The following is a 9284-nucleotide window of genomic DNA, read 5'->3' on the forward strand; positions in this document are numbered from 1 at the left end:
GATGAATATGCATAATGAAATTAAGTAAAATTATTGTTAATATAAATATCAACGACAAAATGAATATGTAGAAAAGAAAGTCGATCACGAGTCAATTTTGTGATATGATCTTCTATTCGAGTTATCTATGAAAAAATATTATTTTTTATATAAAAAATATTAATTATTATTGTAAATATACGCAGAGTTTACTCGTCTCATGAATAAATATTTGTAATAATGTCTCACAACAGAGATACTATATATAATACACAACAAGCAATATAAAACTTATGGGAAACTTGATTCCATGTTCTTGTTCAGGGCACATTGTACAGGGATCGACTTCAGATATCAATATAAAAATAATTTAGCTTATTTGGCATATGTATATATTAACCCTTAAAAAAGCTTACCGGCACAAAAGCCTGGAACTGTGCTGCAGAGGGCGATCAGTGTTTGGGCTCTCGCAATTCTGAACACTTCAAGTGCATTCATAGTTTTGGCCTGTGGGATCCATCCAGTGGCGCCGAAAATTACTTTCTGGAACAGGTTCTGGCTGTAGAATGCGATGTTGAGTAGGAACCAAGTAGTCGTCGTGCCGAGCAAGTGGAGCCGATGTCGTTTAACAAATTCCCTCGAAAACAACCCAAAACTATTCCCTTTGTCCTGAGAAATTTGCTCAATCTTCTCCGGCTATGCTTCGATTTCAACTTGCAGCACTTTGGACATATCAGCAGCTGCTTGTTTCATGTTCTTAGCTACTGATGTGATCCGGTTGAATTGAGTAAGCTGGGTCGGGACAATCCACCAAATCGGATAAGAGTTTTGTTTAAGAAAATTGAGTATGTGATGGCTGCTGCAATCATAACCTGCAAACAAGAAGATGAACTCGTGAATGGGCGCCGGAGGGGTGTCCGACGTAGCCACTCCGATGTTTAAGTCAACACGTGAAAGATGATGAAAAACGGCTGTGTATGTGTGAAGATAAATACACGTGAGCGTCAAAAATCTCAGAATATGCGCCGCTTTCAACTGTAAAACATACCTGCTATTTATAGGAGGGAAATCCCATGATTACATTGTTTTCAGTACCCACTTAATAATTAGAGTAATATGGCTGCCCATACCCTACTTCTGACAATTTCTTTGACACTTCAAACCCCTATATTTCTGACAGTAATGATTGCCAAACATAAGGTATCCCATACTGGTGCACTCGAGTGAATTACTATTTTCGAAGTAGCCCGGGGAGAAGATGTCACCGACATTCACTTGCCCGACTTATGACTGGCTCCTCATGTAAACCTATCCTGATTTGGGTATCCCTATAATATCCCGGGTCATCCATGACTCGGGCTCTCACGGGGGTATCACCAGCTACCAATGTCGTTTAACGTGCAGTTTCAGGCATTTTCATATGCCAGTAGTACGTGATGGCAACCGGGAGCGCACCAAAAATTACGATTAAATGCAACACAAAATCGGCCTCTGATGCAAGTAGAAGCAGCAGCATTTTCCTCGTATGTCTGCATCGCAAACACTGCAGCTATATACACCCAACGAGTCTTTTTATTTGCATACTTAGACATGATCTTGGCAGACAACGAGTAATCACCCACTATACCGAAACCCAACCAGAACCGAAAGAAGCAAAGGGTCGCTAAAACAGATTTTGGCTTGTCCCCGAAGGAAAGGCCAGAAACAACCGAACAAATAACCATTAGCACCAGTGTCATCCCGTACACCTTTGTTCTGCCTAATTTGTCACTGAGCCACCCGAAAAAGAGCTGCCCTGCTAAAGTTCCACAGAAGGTGACACCATTAACAGCAGCGGAGACGTTTGGGGGCAGAGTTCCGGGCTTCGCCGCCCCTTGTTGATGGTAGCATATTTTATTGTAGGTATCCAACGAGTCAATTAGGCTTTATTGACTCTAATATAAAAACGATTTTTTTAAGTAATATTTTACGGTTTTATCTCATTATGTCATTTACTTTATCTGTATATCATGCAAATTATATAAATAAAGTCCTTAAATATATAATAAGTACAATGAGATAAGTAAGATCATGAAACTTATTAGGAAGCGTACCATATATTCTAAACATGTTTATAGCCGAATCAAATGTCTAAAATTAGGATAAATGTCGCTCGATCTTGAAACTAACATCTGTGATGAAAACATCATATTTAATTGGTAAGGGCATTGAAATGTCAATTAATACATATAGGTGTTAATTTGATGATTCATTGAACAACCCTCCTTCGGACTGTCAAAGTGGTTATCATTTATCTAAGAAAATATATTGTAGTCAGTGATTCATTGTCTGCATACGCGTGAAAATATCATATATGATCCGATGAGTTAATAGTGCAAGAAATATCTAGCCAGAGTAAGACATATGTATTATTCAAAGATACATCACATCGTTATCGAATTTATATGCAACTCTCGATGTACCAATAGTTACAGATTCGATCGAGATGTATGAGTTGAAGGAAGTGTATTGTATGCTAACCATAACTTAAGGTTCTTGCAGGCACTATTAGTGATAAATAGGGGATCATGGGGCGATGCTACTAAAAGCTTTTACCATGATCCGATGGGTACAATCAGACATGAGTTCCGACATTCTTGATCAAGGGGATAATTAAAAGAATGTGGCTAATTAAGTTAATCTTGAATAAGCACAAATATTATTTTGAATCACATGGAGGTTCAATGGAGATGTGAACCCACAGCTAGCTGTATCCCTGAACCATTGAGAGTCACACAAGTATCGGATTTTGTGTTCCCGTTGAGATAGTCAAAGTTTAAGGAATTGAATTTAGCGAATGTAATTTGATGATAATCAAACAGAATGCTTATAAAAGAGTTTATAAGTTGATTCCATGAAATGAAACAAGTGGATAATAGCTTAATTGATAATTGAGTAAGGAGAGTGAAATTGCATGTTTTTGTGAATGAGTTCACAAAACCGACAACTGCAAAAAATAAATCAATAGAAATTTTGATTTTTCGAAATTTTTATTATATAAACAAAAATTTTGTCCTTGACACATCGGCACTGTCAGATCGTTGATTGATATTATAATGAGTTCACAATTATTTATTTAATGAATTTAGAATTTACTAATTGGATAATAGTATTAATATTAGTGTAAAACCCGAGATTTTGTAATATCGTGATCATATCAGTTTAATATCAGGTTAATAATTTGATGGTGTAATCTTGGATATTAATATTTAAATCATTCAGAATATAAGATTTGCTTTAAGGTTATCTAAGTTGTGTAGATAATTTTATCGTGTACAGAATTATAAAGCTCGAGGTTAAGATAATATTATCTATTTTAAAATTAAAAATTTGGTAGGAATAAATTTATCTCAATCTAAAGAATTAAAGAAGGAATTTTAAAAATAAGCAGATAAATATCTAAGATTTAAGTTAATGCTGAGATACCGGGATGAAAGATCAAGCAAGAGATAATAAAATCCCTAGAATTCGAAATCTAACAATATACACCATGAGATTTTCGAAAATTAGGTGGAAAAAAAAAAGAAGGAGATTTCGGATATCTACCTAGATCACGGATATATCAAGATTTTAGATTTGATTCACAGTTCAAACGCACTATCACGATAGCAGCCAACTCCTATAAATAGAAGGGCCCTAGTTTTCGAAAAATCACACCATATTTCATACCAAAATTTCGAAAATTCTCCTCTAGTCTCCATAGGAATTTTCGAGCACAGCGAAGCGCTGCCGCCGTCCAGCCGTTGAAGAGGAATTTTCGAAATTCCTGTGCAAGCAACCCTAATTATTCACGTAATTTTTGCATCAAGAATTTAAGGTAAGTGGGCAAATTTTTTAAAGTTTTAAATTTTTGGGTTATGTGTTTTTCTTTTAAAGAAAAAAAATGCGGTCGAACACCGTCTACGTTTTTTTATCTTGTTACGTTTTGTGAGAACACTGTGAGGATTCCCTGAAAATGGGTGGAATTCCAACATATGGCCCTTAACAGTGGGATAGAACTGTTTTACGGCCTCGCCCCCTTAGAGGATTAAAACTTAGGGACTGACGTCAGTAAACCATGAAAGGTGAAAAATTGCAGTGTTAAAAATTATGAAAAGCATGCTATGAATATATGTTATTTTCGAAAAATATGAAATTTGTTATGTGGTGTTCGATAATTCCCCCATTTACTGAGTATTCCCAAAATACTCACCCCTTACAACCTTTCCCAGATAAATCCGAAGAGCAGGTAGAAGAAGAAGAATCGGAACAGTTTTGGGGATGGTGATTAGTAGACATGATTATTTTTTTTTTGAAATTTAAAATTTTAGATCAGACGTTTCCGCGAATTTATTTTATTTCAGTTGTAAAGACAGTTGTTTTTTTTGAGGAGTTATGAATAATAAACTGGTTTTCGGTTTATACTATGCTACGAGGCTGGTTGTTTCAATTGTGTGATTGTTAAACAACGCCGGTGTCAAATCCCGAGTTTCGGGGCGTGACAATTAGTGACTACTAATATTTAAAAAAATTCTCATAAAAAATTATGGATTATCTAAAATTAATAAACTAATAATTTAATCAAAGAAATTAAATAATGATTATTTAATTTTAAATAATATGTCTGTGNCACACACACACATATAAAGGACTTTTGATGTGATTATGAATCAAACTTTATAAATATTTCATAGATGGTCATATGAAATAAGACTATTTTCCCACATAAAATTTTCGACCACTTGACTTTTTCCAAAAAAAAAATTCGCAGCCACTTCCACGGTCATCATCGTCGCAAAATCTCTAAAACTACGGCTATTCAGTCTCAACGCAAAGTTTGTTTAAGATCTCTAGTGCGATCTAAACAAGAAATCCAATCTCCGATCGTTGACTTGATTAGATGATCAGATGAGGGAGATCTGTTCGAATGGATATACAAGAAGAATCAACTCCACTAATCTCAAACTCGTTTGGTGTTAAATGTTATATACGATAAGGTAATAATTTTAAACACTCTATGAATGTTTAAATTCATATGATGTCCAAGGAAGGTTTCGAACTTCGAAACAAAATTTTTTAACTTTTTCTGTGTTTTGAGTGTGAGAAAATGATACTCCAATAATATATTCGACCTAAGAGCTTGGTCACCACAGAGATGCAGAGGAGATCGTAGGCATCAGTGAAAAAACCCATCCCGATGAATAATATGGCGGTAAAATGATTTGGCCGCATCGAGAGCGTTAAGAACATTCAACTGTTCCCTGGTCATTTCTTGTTTTGGTCGAAAGTTCAGTATTCGTGGTACTTGTTAATCCTAATTAAATCCTGCGACATAGTCAAGATTAGTTGCGGTGACGACTTGATCATTTGATTACCATTGATAATACGATGAAATTCAAGATAAACGACACACCATCCAATTTCAATTAATTCATTCCATCTACACAAGTATTCTTAACAGTGATTGTGAACGACCTCTTGCCTTAGGTAATAATGCATGAAACAATATTCCGACCGACTAACTATATTTCGTTGACCTAAATAAAGGGGTATTTTGTTTTTGTTTTTTTTTTAAATTTTAATCAATTATTTATTTAAGAAAATGAGTCGATATTATTTTACAAATTTACCTCCTAAAATATATCCTCCAGGTTTGGTTTCTCATTTGGCCGACTCATTTTGAATTAATCAAAAGGTCAACATCTTTTTTCACAAAACGATTTTTAATTTTTTTTTAAATAGTACTAAGAAATAAAAATTATTTAATTATGATGATTTAGAAAACATAAAACTGAATTCTCTCAAATAAAAATAAATAGATATTTAATTGAGATTATCTTTTTATGTACTCGACAAAGATTGAAAATTAAATTTAATTTTCATAATAAAATATATAAATAAATAATATTCTATCCATTAAGGTAGTTTGCTTAAACTCTAAATTCAATTTAAATCAACTTGCATGTAGATGACTTAAAATCCCATCGGAGAATTGGCTGTGCGCAGATTGTCAAGTCAACGGGACAACGATAGTTTGTAACATTAATTGCTCTGCAATGCATGGAGAGAAAAATCGGGCATTGAAAATGACTGAATTATCTTAACTAAGAACTATTAAAAGTTTTATTACTAATTTTTTCAAGAGATACTGTGGTGACCCGGACTCTAACTCAATTATCTTTGAGATTAAGTGGATCTTTGCTAGAACATGTGGGTCAAAAGTTTGCTTTTAACATCAAAACAATTGTATATAATCATACACAAGTGATATCTTTATTTTATTTTAACAACATTTAAGTACATGTTTTCTTCCATTACATGTTTATACAAACTAGTGTTTATAACACACTACATATCAAATGTAAACTACCAGTTCCTCTTATACGCCCGAAATCACCACGCTATCCAATCTCAGTCATCCTCGTCGTGACCCCTATCCTGCCCCACCTGTTGTCATGCACACATACAGACACAACAACAGCCGGAAAGTCCGGTGAGAACAAATCCCAGTATAAAACATGTATACATGCATTACAAAAAATCATATGCATAAGCATAAACCATGTAATCAAAACATGAATCATAATTTATGACACATTAGTGAATACAGATAAAACTCTTGACTCAATTCACATCTAAATCTAGGGATCCCGGTGTGAATAAGACGTAACAATATCCCACCTACTCTCCCAATCGGGGTGGCGGTACGACTTATTCCCAGACTTCGGTCCTCTCTATATCGAAAATCTACAATAGGAGTCGATCTTCTCCTACGCACATCGATACAACCGAACGTCCAGTAGCTTGGCTTCTGCCACAGACTCTCATATCTCAATACTTTGATATAAATCTATATAAAGCATAGACACCTATCAAGGTATAACAATCTAGTATGTGATTTTGGGACAACTCAAACCAAATCTGATTCGAGTTATATCTCCCGATCAAACATTGAATTATACCTTTCTTTCTGTCAATCTGATGCTGTCGAAGTCTCGAACTCAAAACTGTCAATATCAATCTGAAATGACATATCGAATAGGCACAATATCAATAGTCAACTCAACTCAGATCTGTTCTGATTAATACTTAATTTAATTCAACATCGACGGCATAACGGTATAGTCTTGATATCCCCGTCAACTCAAACAACAATAGATATCAACAACAAGCCATAATCAATAGCCGAACTAATCCCTAATCTCAGAAATCTGAATAATCTCAATTCAATAACTGAAATATCATAACAATTTCAGAAACAATCTGTTCTTCAATCCGGTTTTAATTATACGATGTCTAACATGTCAAGAACCTCATATATGAATCATATCCGATTCTGACAATACCATAATTTCAGATCATATCAAAACTTAAGAAAACTTACGTCCGTATGAAGCCTGCGTCGATAGGAACATAGTACTGAATTCGGATTCAAAATCGGACGGACGGATCTTCCGCAAACTTCAAATTTCACGATATTCTCTGAAGCTCTTCTCGTTTCTTTATGAGGGATGAAGAAATGAAGTTTGAGAATATATATATATATATATCATGCATGGTGAGGGGCAAGTGGCTCGTTCTTTGCCCTGCACGTCTCGCGCAGATGCGCGACCTCTACCGACGCATATGCGCGAGACCTACTGGTCTCGGCGTCAACCAATTCTACTACTCGCCCATATGCGCGCCCTAATCCCGCGCATATGCGCGACATTCTTTGGAATGCAATCTTAGCTACCGGGCACCTCGCGCATACGCGCGCACCTCGTCGCGCATGTGCGCCAACATCTCTGGACTTGGCAATCACTAATACATCTCCTCGCGCATATGCGCGTCCTGTCTCGCGCATATGCGCGAGGTCCTCTGTCCTCGCGATTGACTTCTCGCGCATATGCGCACATCTTCTCGCGTATGTCCGCGTGAATCTCTGCCCGTCCCCCATGTGTTATCACATACACCCTCTATCAATAAATCATCTCAGATTAACAGGATAAAAATCTCGGGCATTATAGATACACCCGAGATTGAGAAAGGAATTAAAAAACAAACATATTATATTTTTGTTACTATTCTCGAAGATATAATTTCCTAAGCTCTAAACGCAAAGGCATTGACAGAGATTATATTCGACGTTGTATCCATTTTTGGTCATGAATACAATCACGAATCTATTGAAAGACTTGGCCAGTTTACTCTACAAGGATAAAAGGGGAAGGAATAGAAAGTAGCGTGATTTCATTTCATTTAAATAAGGTCATGACTTATGCCTTTAAATTAAATGTAACGCGCTTGCGTGCATTGAATCCATCGAAAGACTTTTTTTGGGATTTTAGTTGACTTGGAAATAATTTTTGGTAAAGTATTTTGATGTGTGTGTATATACTTATCACTCAATTTTTTTTAAAAAAAAATTACCAAAAATCAATTAATTTTAATATTAAAAAAATCGAGAAGGAAGTTCATCTAAATATGCAATACATATATAATTTTCTAGCTATTTTTATTGTGCATTAATTATAAATTTGAATTGGGATACTGATATCCCAATAACAAGCTAGCTAGCTTGCTTAAGTTATTATGACAAAGTGTTACTTACCTATTTTACTCGAAAGCGAGCATGGTTAATTATTAATTAGTAGGCTAGCTAGCTTGTTGGCTAATATGGGATGCTCAAACCATATATATCCTCATCACTCGTGACAAATTGGGTCTGATAAATTTTTGATACGTTAGTTATTTATCAATAGAAATAAATACGTGGATTTATAGTAATACTTTTTAAAATTATCCTTTAAATTTTGTTTTTAAACTCAAAGTTAATATTAGGGTTGAAAGTGTGTATATTAACATTAATTAAGGTTAGTTTTGCATTATACACTTGAAGTCTCAAATATGTGACTGTGAAGTGATTTTTATATTAGATATAAATAGCAATTTTAGAAAGAAAATTTGCATATATATTGTGTGATTTTGTTGGAATAACTTTTTTCTCCATCAAATTCTATATTTGAGTGTTTCTTGCATGTGAATTACTCCTTAATAAAATAAAACAAACATAGACAGAGATGAAACTTTCCATGAATAATATAGAAAATGCATGAAATATAAAAATATGTATTGAGGTATGGTTGTCATTGCCTAACAGAAGCAAAACCTATAGCCAATACCATTTACACCCTTTTCACTAAGTCACTGTGTTTCAAATTCTCAAAATAATGAGTACATGACTTATCTATGGTCATCCATTTTTAATTTTTTTTAAAAAAAGACGAAATGAATTTAATTTTAAT

At 34.6% G+C, this 9284-nt stretch overlaps 1 pseudogene; it reads right to left on the reverse strand.

The window, feature by feature from the left end:
• Positions 1–381: 381 nt before the first annotated feature.
• Positions 382–9284, reverse strand: part of LOC140979207 (low affinity inorganic phosphate transporter 1-like) — a 10109-nt pseudogene continuing 1206 nt past the window's right edge.

This window comes from Primulina huaijiensis, chromosome 6 (genome assembly GCF_012295235.1).
Source record: "Primulina huaijiensis isolate GDHJ02 chromosome 6, ASM1229523v2, whole genome shotgun sequence".
Classification (NCBI taxonomy): domain Eukaryota; kingdom Viridiplantae; phylum Streptophyta; class Magnoliopsida; order Lamiales; family Gesneriaceae; genus Primulina; species Primulina huaijiensis.